General features: G+C 36.3%; 1 long non-coding RNA gene across 1 annotated transcript in view; it reads left to right on the top strand.

The window, feature by feature from the left end:
* Window positions 1–297: 297 nt before the first annotated feature.
* Window positions 298–18,018, top strand: part of LOC116643066 — a 41,030-nt gene continuing 23,309 nt past the window's right edge. Inside the window, exon 1 of the long non-coding RNA XR_004301469.1 lies at window positions 298–393. This is a non-coding gene — a long non-coding RNA (uncharacterized LOC116643066). The remainder of the gene's footprint in view (window positions 394–18,018) is intronic.

Genomic DNA, 18,018 nt, shown 5'->3' with positions numbered 1-18,018 from the left:
ATTTATTTGCTTATTGTCCTGTCTCCCCCTAGGAAAATGTAAATTCCTTTAGAGCAGAGACATTAATCTGTTTTTTTCCCCCATTGCTGTGTTCTTAGCACCTTGAACAATATTTGGCTCTTGGTATGTTCTCAGTAAATATTTGTTGAGTAAATAAACAAAAGTCCATGAACTCGGTGACATGGTCATCGGCTAAGGGCCTGGACAACAGTCCAAACTCTGGTGATCCTGACAGTCCTCGATTAAACTCTCTACATTTTAAACATACTTGGAAATCTTAACTGGGTGCCAACCACTGTCACCAACCTCCCACCTCATCCACACCCAAATTCTGTCTTCAGCTCTGATTTTGCAAATGTTCTGAGAAGAAAAAAACGTGACTGCGCCATTCTGGTAAGAATATACATCTACTTGTTTCTTTTGAACAAGCCCTCAGCCACAAACATTTTCTGTTTTTCAGCCTGCTTCTGAGATGACTCCCCAGTACCTACTTCCCCTTGCCCATTTTCTCTCTTTCTTCTCAATAAAACAAAGTCCTCGGGGCGCCTGGGTGGCTCAGTCGTTAAGCATCTGCCTTCAGCTCAGGTCATGATCCCAGGGTCCTGGGATCTAAGTCCCACATCGGGATCCTTGCTCAGCAGGGAGCCTGCTTCTCCCGCTCCCACTCCCCCTGCTTGTGTTCCCTCTCTCGCTGTCTCACTCTCTCTGTCAAATAAATAAATAAAATCTTCAAAAAAACAAAAAACAAAAAACAAAGTCCTCGGTTCTTATAGGCCATAAGCAATCTAATGGGGAAGTGTGAGTGAGCATATTTTCAGGAAACAGCTGAAATTTCTCCATGTACTTAGCTTTTTTGAAAAGCAGCCACATGGCTCAATATGTGTACAGCACGTATTTACTAATTAACAAACAGCCTCCCACTGAGTCAGCCTCCTTCCTCTCCCTATTTCCTTTTCCTTTCTTAGAAAATTGTTTGCATGAATAAAACTTGGCCCAGCACTTCTTGACATGTAGTGTGACTATGTTTGTTAGCACGAACACTGTCCTCTTGAAATACACATTTCTTTAGATGGTGTAATGGAAGTGAAAATAGCATTTTGTTAACAAAAGTAAGTTTTGTAGATACTAAGAGATCATCTACTTTATATGATGATCATGATGATCTGATCTCTTGGAAAGCAGAATGCTAGAGTAAATTTTATTAAGTTGCAGAATGAAATAATCAGCTTTAAAATCCGGTAATAAAATTTTCATTAGTGATTAAGTCAATTGACAGATATTTATTGAATATCTACTATATAACATGATCTGAGATATATAATCAACATACAAGGAAACATGAATGAATCCCAGACTTGGAAGATCTATTTGGCAAAATAGGCTGCTACGCTACCTCATTGGCGTCTCAATATGTCCAGAAGTGAGCCACTTGTGTCCTTATTAGAACCTTCTATAGTGTTTCCTATTTCAATAAGTGGTTCACAATCTAGTAGAAGAAATAGATAAAAATCAACATTTGTGAAACAGTATTAGTGCTTTCATGGAGTTAGGCACAAGATATATCTGTTTAAGACGGAACATGAAATGCAACTAAATGCAATGAAACGTAGAAGTCAGTGTTCTTCGTCAGAGGAGAATTTCCTGCAATCATTTAAAAATAGATTAAAGCATTCATCACTGGTGATTCTTTTTAAATATATTTTTTCTTCTCTTCAACTCTGTGTCTGTCTTATGGGCTAAGAGAGGAGGAGGAGGAGAATTATCCCCTCAATAACATGGGTCATTCCTTTTGGTGTTTCTGCCTGAGAATTTAGTGCCTTTCTGACTCATGTATTTTCCTTACAAAACTGAATTGAACTGCCACCAAAAAGGGCCAGCTACTTTTATTATTCACAAAGTTTAAAGTTCCCTCTTCTCCAAAATAAATAAATAAACAAATAAACAAATAAACAAATAAATAAATAAATAAAAATAAATAAATAAAAAAATGCTGCAGCTAAAAAATAAATAACAAAGTTCTCTCTACTCCAGCTAGGACTGTATCAGTAATGACTACGGTGGTGACCATTTTGATTATTATATCCATTTACTTGCTTTGATAAATTATCTTTACTTTGCAAATCCCCTTTGGACTGCGTAATTAGTGATAAGACTGTTAAAACCAAAGAACCATTTTTGGATGTAATGGGTTTTATAATTTGTCCTCTGTTTGAAAAGACAACTTTAGTTCTATGATATTGAAAGAATATGTTCAGAACCTCAATATAGAGAATTATTTACAATTCAACCAATTGTAAAACATATAGTGATAATGTGGTCTTGGTCTAATTTTCCAGTGTATTGGTGTGTAGCATATATAAGCCCTATTCAATATAAGGTCTCTGTAATTCAGGGCAAAATATTTTCTCATGAGAGGGGAGATGGTTCCTGGAGCAGTTAGGCAAAGATCATTATGAGTCTCTTGACAAGAAGATTAGTTTTTATTTTTGTGGATCTATTCATGCATACAGGTGAGATTGAGAAAAAAATCAATGAATTGTTAATGAAATCATATTCTATAGTAGTCAATAGTCAGTTTCAGATTAAATGGTAATTAGTAGAAGAGATAACTGCTCGTGAAGATTAAGATCTTCTGTCCCGCAGACATCAACCCATCTCCTATCATTTTCAGTATTTTGTCTTCATTCTTATCAGACTGGAAAGCTTTTTGTATTCAAAGGCTTGATAGATAGGAATATTTGACAGGAAAAGAATAGGATCAATGGATTCCTAATTATAGAAAGATAAATGTGCAAAAATCTAGAGGCCTGAAAAAAGATATTTGGGAAATGTGATTAGGTGATGACTCAAAAATAATTTAATGGTTAATATTTGTTATATGCGTGTTATATGCCAGACATTATGAGAAGAACTTTACATGGACTATCATGTTTAATCTTTATATAAATCCAACTTTTATTTATTTATTTTTTTAAAGATTTTTATTTATTTATTTGACAGAGAGAGACACAGCAAGAGAGGGAACACAAGCAGTAGGAGTGGGAGACGGAGAAGCAGGCTCCCTGCCAAGCAGGGATCCTGATGCGGGGCTCTATCCCAGGACCCTGGGATCATGACCTGAGCCTAAGGCGCCGCTTAACTAACTGAGCCAGCCAGGCACCCCTAAATCCAACTTTTAAAGATGATCCCCTTTCAAAGTGAAGAAAAATAATCTTAGAAACGTGGAGGTTTGAACCAACAAATCCTTTGGGCTTTGCCTTCAAAATATCTCCAGAATTGGGCCACTTTTACCACATACATCACTGTTGTCTAAACTATCTTCCTTTTCCACCTGACCATTGCAGTAGCTTTCAAACTGGTCTCCCTGTTTCTATTTTTGCCGTTTTATAAACCATTCTTCACATTGCATTCAGAAAAATATTTTTACAATTGATATAAGATCAGGTCACGCTTTTGCTCAAAACTCCCCAAAGATTTTCCATCTAAAATAAAATCTGAACTCTTTACCAAAGCCTACAAGGCACTACATGGTTCCATGCTTTAGAGGTGCCCCCATATTACAAAAGCACAAAAATAGATTTCTAAAAGGACATACAGGTAATCTTTATCACCGAAGAGCCATTTCTCAGCACCGGCACAACACAGTCCCATCCTAAACATACACCCTTAAAACTTACATGTTCAGGCCCCAGGGAAATGTCTTTCCACATTTTTTACCTATGTCTTCAAAATAAAAGGCAACTTGTATACTGTGAGTGCTGCGAATATTTGCGGATTGTGCTGTTGCCAACATCTGAGATTGACGTGACTTCAAAAGGCAGTGCGAGAACTTTAAGTCTCAGTGACTTCTCAAATCCTTTCTCTCAGATAGCGTGAATACAATAAATTCTTGCATAATGAAACACTACCTCCCAATAGTGCCTTTTTTCTGTTCCAATTTATGGTTCAGAAAAATGACATGTGGGACCTGAGGAACAATAATTGCATGTGGGTCCTGAGAGATATTTTGCAATATTAAACAATTTATATTTACTCCTATATTTGTATATAGAACTAAACATAATTTACAAAGCGTGATACTAGTTCTTTACATTGGCATTAGACACAAAATGTAAAATTGCAAAGTTTTCTTTCTTTGACAAAAATTTAATAAGATTTCATTAAAACTTTGAAAAGTAAAATTCAAATGTTAGCTTTATTTATGTAATATTAATTAAAAATTTTATATTCATTAATCACAATTTTGAATTTTGCCTTTTAATGTTAATGGGTAATTCTAAACATTTTAGAAAAAATAGAACACTTTTGAAAACATGAATGAAAATAATTTTAATTTTTATATTCATTATATTTTTGGATAAAATATAAATTCAAATTATGAGTACATTGAATACAATTAAATATTTTTTATTCTTTAGGTCTTTAAGAATGAGGACAAGTTGAAAGCATGGTAGAAATTCAAAAATACAAAACCGATCCCTCAAAATAAAAGGATACTGAAAAGAAAAATGAAATAGGAAAACTCCAAAAAAGTAGACTGCTTAAATTTTTTTTTTAAAGATTTTATTTATTTATTTGTCAGAGAGAGACAGATCACAAGCAGGGAGAGCGGCAGGCAGAGGGAGAAGCAGGCTCCCCGCTGAACAGGGAGCCCGATGTGGGACTCGATCCCAGTACACTGGGATCATGACCTGAGCCGAAGGTAGCTGCTTAACCGACTGAGCCACCCAGGCGTCCCAGGACTGCTTATATTTTTAAAAACTAGAAACAATGAGTCAAGTATAACCTACATAAAATTTATAAAAACACATTACAAATTATTTAAGAAAGATTTAATTAATGATCAAAACAATAAAAACAAATAGGAAAATTATTCTTATCAAATTCACAGCTTATACATGTCATTAATCTGTGCAACTTCATATTCTTTGCTAAATGAAGGTTTAATTACTAATTAAAACAAAGGCAATATAGGTGAGCCTCCCTTTGTACTCTTGCTACGGTTTCATAAATGTTCATAAAAATGGGTTCATAAATGTTCATAAAGGCTAGTGAAATATTTGTTATTTTTCTTCACTGAACTTATCATGGAATGGCATATTATATGACTATTTATTTATTTGCTTATGGTATGTTTCCTGGTTGATTTTAAGTTCAACGAGAGCAAGAAATTTGTTTTCTTCAATATTGCCATCTATTCACAAGTCCAAAACAATGCCTGTCACAAAGTTTGGGTTCAAGAAATTTTTGTTTCATGTAGAACAGTCTTAACTACGAGATATCCTGCATTCCTTGGAGAGAGCTGTGTAAACCTCTGGGAAGATTTTGGGGAAAAGGAAAACAAAGTTCAAATTCAAATTGTGATTTGAATATTAGCTGGTATTACAGCAAACATTTTAGCCTAACCTTCTAATGTTATTATTAAAACTCAGTGATCACTAACTGCTTATTTAGTTTTATCATTAACCTAGTACTAACTATTTGCAAAATATTGTCTTGGGTGGCATGAATTTAAAGAGAAGTAAGACATGAGACACATTATTGTTGATTGTATTAGTGTCAAAATACTTGCTGTCCCTCCTTACTGGATCTATCTTGACAGGCGAAGTATACTTCCCAACCCACTGACCTTATGCTTGCTCAAGTGATGTGCTTTGGCCAATAAAATGTGGGTAGCTGTGACTTATGTCAATTCCGAGCAGAATCATTGAGTCATCCGATGGCTCCACTCTTACTCGTTTCCCTCTACCACTAATTGGCCTGTTCCAAATAAAGGCAGCTCTTTCAGCCTATATCCTGGAATGAAAATGACCTTAGGTAGAATTGAAGCTGAACTGCAAAAAGTATGTACCGTGAGCAAGAAATATGCCTTTGTTGTTTAAAGGCAGAGGTGTGCGAGAGCTGGCTTGTACTGGCTTGTGGGAAATGAATGTACTCATCTCCTCCCAATTCTGCATTTGGTGATGCCATATTAGTAGCTTAAAACTGGCCAAGGTAAGAGTACTTACATTTTGGAAATTGTCAAATACTACACATCAAGACTTTTATTCCTGGAGAGCTTGTTGTTAAATATTTATCAATACCAATGTTTAGTCACTAATAGTTGAGGTTGTTTGTTACCACTTCACAACTTTGCCTAAGTTGTCTGATACATTGTTCTCAAACAGTTTATAACCTGTGGCAGATATTAATAGGCCAAAATAGAATAACATTATAGTAAGAGCTACCTTAAAGAGGCAAGAACAAGACTTTGTGGGTGTCAGAAACTGTGAATGCCCTGAGATTTTACCCTTCTTGCAAACTCACAGATTAGCCTGCCAATTTCATGGATGTTGGCAGAGGACATGGGACTCCTGGATCAGAGACAAAGACTATTACTCATAGCAAAAAAACGCAGCTTAAGCTTCATGCTCATGTCTGTTTCCCTTGTTCCCAAAGTCACAAGGGGAGTGGGACAGCCCAGGTAGATGCTGTACATGCAATGAGTTTTTGTCACTGCTGAGGAAACCTAAATCTTTTAAATGCACTGCAAACAAACCTTCCCAACTTTTGCACTGAGGGAAACATTATCTTTATTATATTTGACAATAAACAAACCTGCCTTCTCTAGAGGAAGACACCATTTCTATCTTCCAAGGCTGTTTGCTATACAAAATTCTTGAAAGACCAACCAGAACAAAACCCATGAGTGGCTCTGCACACAAGTGCAAAAATATGAGAGACCCCTATAGAATTGTCTCCCTGAATGGATACAATCCCTGAAGAGCACCTAACTTTGACAGGAAGGTTTTCATTGTCCCCCATTTTAGCGTATTTCTAGGGTCTCTCTTTAAGAATAACACATGGTATTTTTCTTCCCCCTCTTTTCTTTGCTTTTCTGTGTCCTGGACCTTTGTCAGATTATCAAACTGAACCAGTCATTGAACTTAGTGAAATAAAAATTGAGGTGTTAGGGCGCCTGGGTGGCTCAGTCATTAAGCATCTGCCTTCAGCTCAGGTCATGATCCCAGGGTCCTGGGATTGAGTCCTACATTGGGCTCCCTGCTCAGCGGGAAGCCTGCTTCTCCCTCTCCCACTCCCCCTGCTTGTGTTCCCTCTCTCGCTGTCTCTCTCTCTCTCTGTTGAAAAATAAATAAAATCTTTAAAAAAAAAATTGAGGTGTTAATAATGGACTCTGTGTGTGTGTGTGCGTGTGTGTGTGGGTGGGTGTGTTTACTGAGCGATAGTAAGGTTTATTGAATGATAGAGTACAAAGCTCCTGAAGAGGGAGGGGACCCAAGAGGTTTGCCCGTGGATGGTGTTTTTGTTGTTTCTCTGAGTGACAGTATAAATAGGGCTAAGTAACTGCTCAGACTCTGCTGTCAGTCCCACCTGAGGAAAATCCCAGACTTTTCACTCACTAGTCATTAAAACCATGGACAATTTTAAGTAAAATAATACCTGTGTAGTGGAAGAATCCTTGTCTAGTATTAACAGAGGCATCCTGGGATTTACCTACTTGCCCTGGGCTTCCCCCTTAGAGTCAACATAGAGATGGAGGATTCAGCCTGGATTTACAAGATATTGCTTAACTTTAAGTTTCCAAATGGCCAGTTAAAGTCTATAATAGAGACAATAACCTGACAGGCTGAAAACCAGCCTAGAGAAACTGTACTTTCAAAGTGGAGGCCTTTGAGCACCACAAGAAGGCATTGAGTTGGGCCTATCCTCATCTCACACCACTAATGGAGAAAAGATGAAATCAAGGGGGAGGTTGAAAGGTTATATTGACTGAGATTAAATTCTGAATTTACTTCTTTTAAAATTAGAAGTGCCTGGAATTACTTTGATTGGGCATGTTTATATTTTTCCTCAATTAATGAACATAGGTGCTTACAGACTGATTTGTATTCAATTCTAGAAAAATGAATGAAACATTTTTGGAGCATCTGAGGGCATTTTGACTGGTAAATTTCAAATCTGCTACCCACATGAGGGGTTGGTATATTGCCCATAGAATGTGTTCGATTAGTATATTTATTGTTACTAACAGTATTATGCACGTACATTTACAAAGCCTTGGGAACAGCTGACAAGTATTTGAAATCTGGCTTAGGTGTACCCTGCTTAGTGCTTTCCTTTAGTGTTGCTTCAGACCTCTCACTCCCTTATTTAGTAACTAATACTCTCTAAAGTGTTAATTGACAGATTTACTCTTCCCAGGAATGTTTTCCAGTTGCATAAGACAACAAAACACAAAAGGCCTTCAGGACCCAGAAAGAATGCACATCTAATTATGGGGTGCAAAATCTGAGACTAGCCTTGGAGATATTTTGGGGTAGAGGAAAGGGCTTGCTTTTCTCAAATTATATGTCAGAAGTGTCTGCCTACTTTGTTTTTTTTTTCCTCCCAAGCTGCACAGTTAAGTGCAGGATTCTCAAAGTGCCATATCAAAGGAGAGAGTAATAGTGGAGATTTATGTATTTATGTTTCTGCTGGCAGACTTTAAGGAGAATTATTTTGGCCAGGTTTCCAAATTTCCTCTCTACACTCCACCTTTTCACAGGCCTGAAATTACACCATTTGGTGTCGATCTTGTTCAACTGTGAGTAACAATAGACACGAATATATTACTTGTGTTTTTCATCATTGATGCTTTCCTGCCTTGAGATTCGCCCAATGAAACATATTGATACTTATACTGGTTCTGCAGGAACAGTATACAAATACACAAATCATCATTCTACTTTCGTCAGCAAAATGTTTAGCCTTATTGTCGTAGTTCCAAAAGAGGGACACTGCTTCATCAATCTAATTCTTAAATGTTAATGTTTGGACCAATAGTCTTTAAAAAATAACTTATAATGTCTCTTTGAAAATTAGTCTTAGCTAACAACTTAATATTAGCTCATTTTTTCCCCCATTAAATCATTTGCTATTTCCTATATCTTTAGGAGAGGATACGTAAAAAGATATCTGGATTTTGATAAGCATTTTTTAAAAAGTGTTTTTATTCTATTGGTGAAAATGATTTAATTTCTGCTTGGCTTTGATCCTTAATGATCAAGTCTCCATAGATACATTTTTATCTTTGTTTTTCTCCTTTTTCTAGAATTTTTTTTTTTTTTTGTAATTTACTTGAAGTGTTTTCAATTTTATTCTACTGCATTTGGGAAAATCACTTAATATTTAAAATTATATTGAATGCTTCCCTCTCTGAAGTGTCTGGAAATGGATTCTCCAAATTCTACATAAAGATAAATCCTTGGTGAAACCATTGGTGTGAAAGTTCTACACACCTTTTTTTTTTTTAAAAGAGTGAGATCATATATATATATATATATATACCTAAATATTGTTAAACAGTAAAATTCAACTGAGTACATTTGAAGATCTAATAGATCTAATTGGAAGGTCTAATTTATTCAGTGATTCATGAATCGGGCAACATACCATCTAGCAAATAGAAAGGAGCTCTAAGAAGCTGTACAAAATGGAAGGCTTTTATAGGCAGAAGGGGGTGGGAAAAGGAGTTTCTGGCACAAAGTGGATTGACTGTTTCAGGCAAGGTCACCTTCCTACTGGGGACAGCAGTGGTCTACCCAGCATATTACCTCAGTAGTGCTGACCAGGTAATTCCAGACTGACTAGTTAAAGGTTACATTCCTGGGAGAGGCAGAAACTCAAGTTAGGTAATAATTCTTTGTTTGCTGACATGGGGCTTAGGACAAGTGACTCCATTTGGAGCCTGTGGTCCTTTTTTGTTTTAACAATATATAGTGCCAAGCATATGGTGGTAACCGGTATATTTTTAAAAACTGCCCAGAATTTATACTTCAAAAGCACTTCCTTTTGTTAAAATGAAAATCAAATGCCTTTATTCACAGGACTGCTTCTTAAGGGTGTGCAGGTTAGTGGGGGTTGTAATCCAAAGAGCTGGCACGCACATTTGCTTTGTTGCGCAGAAGCGGAGGCTGTATTTGCCCAGAAAGGGTGCTTCTCTTATGGTGCAGGCCTTCCATTTTCATATCTTGGTAAATTATAACCTGCCTCTCCCACTCATCTGTTCTTTCTGTTCTCTTGCCCGTCTCTATTAATAATCTATACAACACTCTTAATAAAAGTTACTGAAAATAAAATCTTTTTCTCTTTCCTAAAACCTATTTTGGGCCTTGATTTCAAGTTAAGAGGACAACTTCATTTGCTCTGTTGGCTTGTTAAATTTTTGGTACCACCATTTTAAACCTTAATTTATTTTGTTCTGTGTGTATTTCCCGGTATTCTTAAATGTCTGAGAAAAGCATTACTATGTGTTTGTACAATTATAAGTAAGATACATACTTAGAGCTATTTTATCCTTATAGATTAATAACTTTAAGCCCAAAATTATTTCGTATGATATAAGCTACATAGTTGCTCCCATTAACTCAACATCAGTTTCAGATTCAGATGTGGGAGGTATTTAAATAACAAACAAGAAGAGTTAGAGTGAAAGCATCTCAGAATGAGGAGGATGGTTACACTTCTATAGCATGCCTAGCTTGTATAGTCCCAGTGATGGGGAATTCTCTATTTTCAGAAAATTATGAAAGCTCGTAGCTTTCACATTTCAAATTGGTGATAAGTTGGTGAGGTCTAATGACTCTTTTATTTAAATAGTTGAAGGCAATCATTGTCATGCTCCTTAGTCCATGTTTCTCTAGGCTAATCATTCCAAATTTCTCTGTAAAATGTCTACTTTTGATCTGATCAACCTGCTCAATTTTCATTACTTTACACACTTTTTAAATGTGTCATGCCCAAGAATGGATGCAGTTCCTTCAGAAATAGTCTGACAAAGGAGGTGAAGAGCAGGACTGTCTCTTTGCTAATTCTGGATATTAAGGGTTTTGACCCTCAGTTCATGTATAGGTTCATGGATTTCATAAATCTTTTACCAAATCTATAGCCTGATTATTAAATTGATCAAAGTTAGTGAATAAGGCCTCCCATGGAATATCTTCTTTCAGAAAAATAGAGAAATAACTTAGATAATTATGTCAGAAAAGAGAAATATAAAATTAGTCTTGGAGGGAAGTAAAGAAAATTTGCAATATGAATTGCCTATTTTATTTTAAAATAAGACCTTACAGAAAATTTGTTCAGTAAATTTGTTGTATTCAAATTCTTTCTGTACAGATTCTGAACATTCACGTTTGTTCAGGGAGCCATGATTATGTTGAGTGGTGTGAGGTTTGGAGCCAGGTTTTTAAGTATGTATCCCCTTGAGGACCTGAGGGAAGAGATTTAATTGCTACACTTTCCAAGATGGGGCTAATAGCATTTCCAGCAATACCCATATTTGTTGTGTAGATTACTCCACTGATGTGCGTACCATGCTTTGAAGATAAAATGTAACAGACAGCCTGACTCTGGGGTAAAGTATATCTTTAATGACTGGTTTGTCAACATGTAATAAAAAAAAAAAATGGAGGCTATGTCTTGTGAGCTTACAGTTCAATATTGGTTTAAAATTGTCCGGGGAGAACAGAATTGGGTTTTCCAAGTTTTTCATTTAAATTCCTCATTTGTTGTTGTGAATCCCCTGGTGTCACAGATGCTTGCCTTCATAGGCAGAAACTCATTGACACAACAGAGTTTGGACTATAAGCGAAGTAAAAGATTTTAGACTCAGACCTAATAAAGGAGTATTATTACACACTCTTATCTATTAGCATGATTTGATGGCAGCCAACAGAAATTAACCCCAGTTAACTTAAGCAAAGGCAACTTATTGGAAAGATATAGGACATTATTCTGAAGAACTAGACTTGAGAATGGGCAAGAACTGAGGCCCCACATCAGTGGGCTCATGGCAGGAATTGTCTTGTCAGGATGCTATTGACCCAATGGGATGCATTCTCTTCATTTTCAGAGTCTATGATTCTCTGCTCAAGATTCTGTTTGGTTAAGCTTGTTTATGGAAGAAGTAGGACTCTGATCACTATCCTCTAGGTCAATGGTTCTCAAGTTTTTGTTCTTAAGAACTCTTTACACTCTTACAGATTATTGAGGACTCCAAAGAACTTTTGTTAACATGGGTTATATCTATTTATATTTATTGTATTATAAGCTAAAAGTGAGACATTTTAAAACATTCATTTATTACTTTGTTTAAAATATCAGTAATAGGCTTATTACATGTTAACACAGATAGCATACTCTTATGAAAAATAATTAAATTGTCCCAAACAACAAACTGGTAATGTTTGGTTTGATAGAAAACAGATGAATTCTCATATCTATTCTGTATTCAGTCTTTTGCAGTATACTGTTTCAATTGAAGTATATGAAGAAAATTTGGTTTCTCACAAATAGTTAAAAAAACAGAGGAGTATTTTTAAAGCCTTTTCCAGTTAATTGTGGAAAAATTATGTAAAGCTGTATAATAGAGACAATACTCTGAAAACCTGAAGACTAATCTAGTGAAGCTATACCTCAGTGGAGACCTTTGAGGATCAGAAGAAGGCATTGGGATGGGAAATCTGCCCCTCATGCCCCTTCTGCATAAAGCTATATAAAGCATCCCCTTTTACCCATCACCATCTTTCTCACACCATTACTGGGAACAACATAAAACCAAAGTAAAGTTGAGAGTCTTGCACTGGCTGAGATTAAATTCTGAATTTACTTCCTTTAAAATCAGAAGTATCTGAAATTGAACATCGTCACATGGAGGGTTTTCCAGTCTTATATAGTGAACACATTTTAGTGTGTCCACTTCTCTTTCAATACCTTCTTCCATTAAAATGACATGGCAGATCTGGCATCTTTAGTTTGTTTAATATAGGACATCTCTTTTTTTTTCTATGCTACCAGGAACTATACCAATAGCATACTGAGCACTTACCCATGGCCCTGAGCAAGATGTTTAGTCCTACATTATGAAAGAATATCCCCCATATTGACAAACACCCTTATTCAGTTTTATATTCCATCTCTCTTGATCCAACACTCTCCAGATACACTCACTTTCTCAGTTCCTGCTGGAACATATTAGCCAGGTCTTATAGCCATTTCAGCATACACTCTCTCTCCACCCTCAGCAGGCCCTGCACTTCTCCAATCTGGTTATATAGAGATTTGACCCTAATTATGTATCTGTAGCCAGGGAGGTGGAGGCAGATCTTGAGGAGGGCAATATGGTTATCTAAGGCTTCTGCCTCATATGAGTCCTCCATATAGGCTTTAAGCAAGGAAGTGAAAGTGGATCTATCTTCCAGTAAGAGAACGTAGGTCAATTCTGTAGGCGCAAAGGGTTCAGGGAAATTTAGAGGTTCAAGGTTCTGAAGTGCATCTACCCATATATCCCCATCCCAAATTTTGGTTCTACTTCCCCATCAGACCCAGACTTTGTCATAAGAGATCTGCCAGAATGAGAATTTAGCCTTCTCTGTGGCTCTGCCATTTTACAATCAAATCCTATATCTAATTTTCAATGTTTCAACAACAGGAAATGAAGTTCTCTTTAAAGACAGCCAAGGAGGGAGGTGCCTGGGTGGTGCAGGTGGTTAAGCATCCAACTCTGGGTTTCGGCTCAGGTCCTGATCTCAGGGCTGTGAGATTGAGCCCTGAGTTGGGCTCCATGCTCAGTGAGGAGTCTGCTTGAGATTTTCTCTCTTTCTCTCTCCCTCTCCCCCTCTCCCACTAAAATAAATGAATCTTAAAAAAAAAAAAAAGACAGCCAAGGAGGTCCTTTGACTTTCATGTTTTGCTTTAAGTTGTTGATTAATAAATCTGAGACTGTTAGGTTTTCTTTTCAATGAATTGATAACACTTAACAATTCATTCTAATCTTTTCATCTGCTGTTTCTCTAATGCCTCTCAAATACCCAAAACATAGCACCAGCTTTCATATGCCCTTACAAGTCTTTACATTTTACCAAAGGTGACACTTAACAATTGCAGAGCTATAGCAAGCTGGTGACTGAACACTTCCCATGTTATCCAGGATGTATCCTCATTGCCTTTCAGCAGGGAAGTGGTTCAACTCAAGAATCTCATCCTTAGAGGCTGCTTCTTAGGACCATATCCTAGAACACAGAGCCTGAGTCTGAGGATCTGATGTGATTTACTGCAGGAATATGCTCAGAATAAGGGGAAGGAAGGAAGCAGGATAGGGCAGGGGATAAAAAGCAAAGCAAAATTGTGGTTTCAGCTTCAGTATCCCCTAGGGGAGCTCTAGAGCAGAAATTGTGTCATAATGTCTCCTTTTTAAAAATATCTTTCTAGGCAAGGTGGCTCTAGTTTGGCTGAGGGCAATACTCTGGAGAAGGAGACAGCCATGAGTTGTTATCATCCAGTAACAAAAATTAAAACGGTTATTGGCAACAATATTTACAAGTGCTTAGAAGGCACAATACTGCTGAAACCAATTACGGAGAGGAAAAACCTCTCTCTGGTTTTCTATGCATTACAATTTTTTGAAAAGTCATCATATTTGAGATCTCCTTCTGCTTCTCTATTTATTTTATTTCCCCCACTCTTCATCGCTGTTATGAACACTTCTGCAAAAAAACTGAGCAAACTAAATGTGTTATTTTATAAACATTCACAGTATTATTTTTTTGCACATCGGCCACTTTCACCAAAACATTGTTATCAACCCATACAAACACTTCCACTCTGGAAGAACTCCATGAGCTTTTATTAGTAACATTAAAGAAAGAAGGAAAAAATATTTACTAGACTTTTTCTCTCTCACTCTTCTAACCTACTCCTTTCTTCTTTTACTTCTTCTCTCTACTCTCTCTCCTCTCTTTTCTTTTTTCCTTCCCTTCACTCTCTTTTTCCTTTTCTTCCTTCCTTTATTCTTCTATCTTAACCTCTAACTTTTAGTCTTGCTTTTACTTGGTTCATTCTATGATGCAATGTGGCCATTTTCCATATATAAATGTTTTCCCCCCAGCTGTTTTCTTACCAGCACCATCTGTCTTGGCACCAGACAGGTATTTCTCTCATGATTTAAGAGCTCTTACCAGCATGCTATGAAACAGGTGAAATAACAGAAGAATTTCCAGATTTTCAACTTCTAACCACTTTCTTTGAATATCTCTACTGGAGAAAATGAATTCTTTTTTGGAGCATATGCTAGCTATTATAATCGTAAATTTTTAGTCCAAGTCAAAAGGAAGGGATAAGAAAAAATAAGGTAATTAACTTTTATCATTTAGAAATATATTTTCTGTAATTAAATAGTATCAATACCTTATATTTTAATCCCATAGTACTGTACTGGTTTGCTAGTCTGCCATAACAAAGTACCACAGACTGGGTTGTTGAAACAACAGAAATAAATTTAACCAAGGAGGTAATAGATCTATCTGTATACTGAGAACTGTAAAATATTGATGAAAAAATTGAAGAAGACACAAATAAATGTAAATCTATTCCGTGCTAATGGATCGGAAGAATTAATATTGTTAAAATGTCCATACTACATTAAATGCAATCTATATCAAAATTCCAAAGATATTACTGTAGAACAAATAACCCTAAAATTTGTATGCAGCTTAAAATGACCCTGAAAAGCCAAAGCAATACTGAGAAAGAAGAACAAAGCTTGAGGCATATTTCTTGATTTCAAACTATATTACAAAGCTACAGTAACCAAAATAGTGTGGTACTGGCATCAAAAACACCCACATAGATCAATGGAGCAGCAGAGAGAGCCCAGAAAGGAACCCATGCATATATGGTTAATTAATTCTCAACAAAGGAGTCAAGAATATATAATAGAGAAAGAATAGTCTTTAATAAATAGTGTTGGGAAAACTGGGTAGCCACATGCAGAATGATGAAATTGGAGCCCCATTTTACATCATACACAAAAATTAATTCAAAAGTTATTAAAGACTTGGATATAAGACCTGAAACCATAAAACATTTTTTAAAATTTTTTGTTTCATAAAACTTTTAGAAGAAAACATAGAGGGTCAGCTCCTTGACATTGATCCAGGCAATGATTTTTTTTGGATTTGACACCAGAAACAAGGGGGAACAAAAGCAAACATAAGCAAGTGGGACTACCTCAGACTACATATCTTCTGCACAGAAAAAGAAACCAGCAACAACATGAAAAGACAACCTGTATAATGGGAGAAAATATTTATAAACCACTAATTCAATAAGGGGGTTAATATCCAAAATATACAAGGAAATCATACAACTTGATAGCAAAAACCAAATAACCTAATTTTAAAAAGGGGCAAAGGATTTGAATAGACATACAAATGGCCAACAAGTATATGAAAAGGTGTTCCCAACATCACTGATCTTCAGAAGAATGCAAATCAAAGCCATAATGAGGTATTACCTCATACCTGTTATGATATCTAGTATAAAAAAAGACAAATAATGATAAACGTAAGGATGTAGAGAAAAAGGACCTCTTGCGTGCTGGTGAAATGAAAACTGCTGCTACTACATGGGTGCAACCAATGTAAGTTGGTGCAGTATGAAGTTTCCTCAAGAAATTAAAAGTAAAACTGCCATATGATCCAGAATCCCATTTCTGGATATATATCCAAAGGAAATGAAACCATTATCTTGAAAAGATATCTGTACTCCCATGTTCATGGTAGCATTTTCACAACAGCCAAGGAAACAACCTAAGTGTTCACCAACAGATGAATGAATACATAAAATTTGGTATATATACAATGGAATATTCTTTAACCTTAAAAAAGAAAGAAATCTTGGCTGTGCCCTTCTGAGAGGTAGGATGGGCCTTACCTACTGCTTAGATCCCATTTTTCAGCATCCTTTTTGTCTTCTTGCTGCACCCACAGGGAAAGGGAGACCCAGCTTTCCATTTCCACCATCTTCCACTTGCTTCCATGGCTGCCCAAGTCTCTGAGGAAAGCCAAATGATATTTCACTTTGCCATCTGTATTTTGGACACTTTCTCATAATGGAGTTCCCTGCTTTGAGAAAGCATTGCTCAAAAAAATAAAACAAACAAACAAACAAAAAAACACCAAAAACTAAACACAAACAATAAGTACAACAAACAGCTAGGATGTTCAGGTCCCAGCCCACTTTGTAACAATTCACAGTAAGGTCTGAGGATCTAATGTATAACATGGTAAGCATAGTTAATACTGTATTGTATAATAGAAATTTTCTAAGGAGAACTTTCATGTTCTCACTAAAAAAAAAAAAAAAGTGAAACAAATTACTATGGACATTCATAGAAATAATGTTCACTTCCATTTGGAGAAGGCTTTGTGGAGAAGGTGACAACCTGAGCTGAGTTTTGAAAAATGATCTTGAAGAGATCATTTTAGCCAGAGCAAACAATAGAAGTGAGGCTGTGGAGACAGGAAAAAAACAAAACAAAACAACATGATGTGTACTGAAATTGGCATTTAATCCAAGCAGGCTATAATCTAGGATATCTATAACGCCACGGAAATGACTAAAATCTTGAAGGAAGTGTGCAATGAAGGAGACAAAGGGAAGATGACATTGGCTAGGGAATGCCTACTCTTAAGATGCAGGTCCAGTCGAGACACTAGACAATTATGTTCAGAGAGAACTAGTCTAGTTCCATTAAGGAAGGTCAAAGGAGTCATATGCCACAGAGAAATTAAAGAGGCTGAAGTAGGTGGAGGGCATTTGGGATTGCTTTGTGATTACTAGTGATCTCTGAGAACAAAGGAGAAGGAAGCGACATTGCATGGATTACATGGTAGAAAGAGGAAGTTATTTTTGTGACATTTGTGATGAAAGAAAGGCATGATAGGATGGTAATTTGAGGGGAGAACAGAATGAAGAAAACTTCCATAATAGTAAATCTTTCTGGCTGCAATCAGAGCCAATTTCTTCTTGTTCCACTGCTAGATGGAGCAGAATGGAAGTCAACATCAGTTTCCCTGAAGACCGTTTTAGAAAAGTTATTAACAGGCAAGATACCCTCTAGTCTGTTCCCCACTACTGCTATTTCAGTAGGAATGAATCTGTCAGAGAGCCGCAGTTGGAAAAATGTCAGTGTTCATT

Source organism: Phoca vitulina, unplaced genomic scaffold (assembly GCF_004348235.1).
Source record: "Phoca vitulina isolate PV1807 unplaced genomic scaffold, GSC_HSeal_1.0 scaffold25, whole genome shotgun sequence".
Taxonomy (NCBI): Eukaryota; Metazoa; Chordata; class Mammalia; order Carnivora; family Phocidae; genus Phoca; species Phoca vitulina.
Note: the sequence above shows the minus strand (reverse complement) of the source record. Positions and strands in the feature narration are given on the sequence as shown.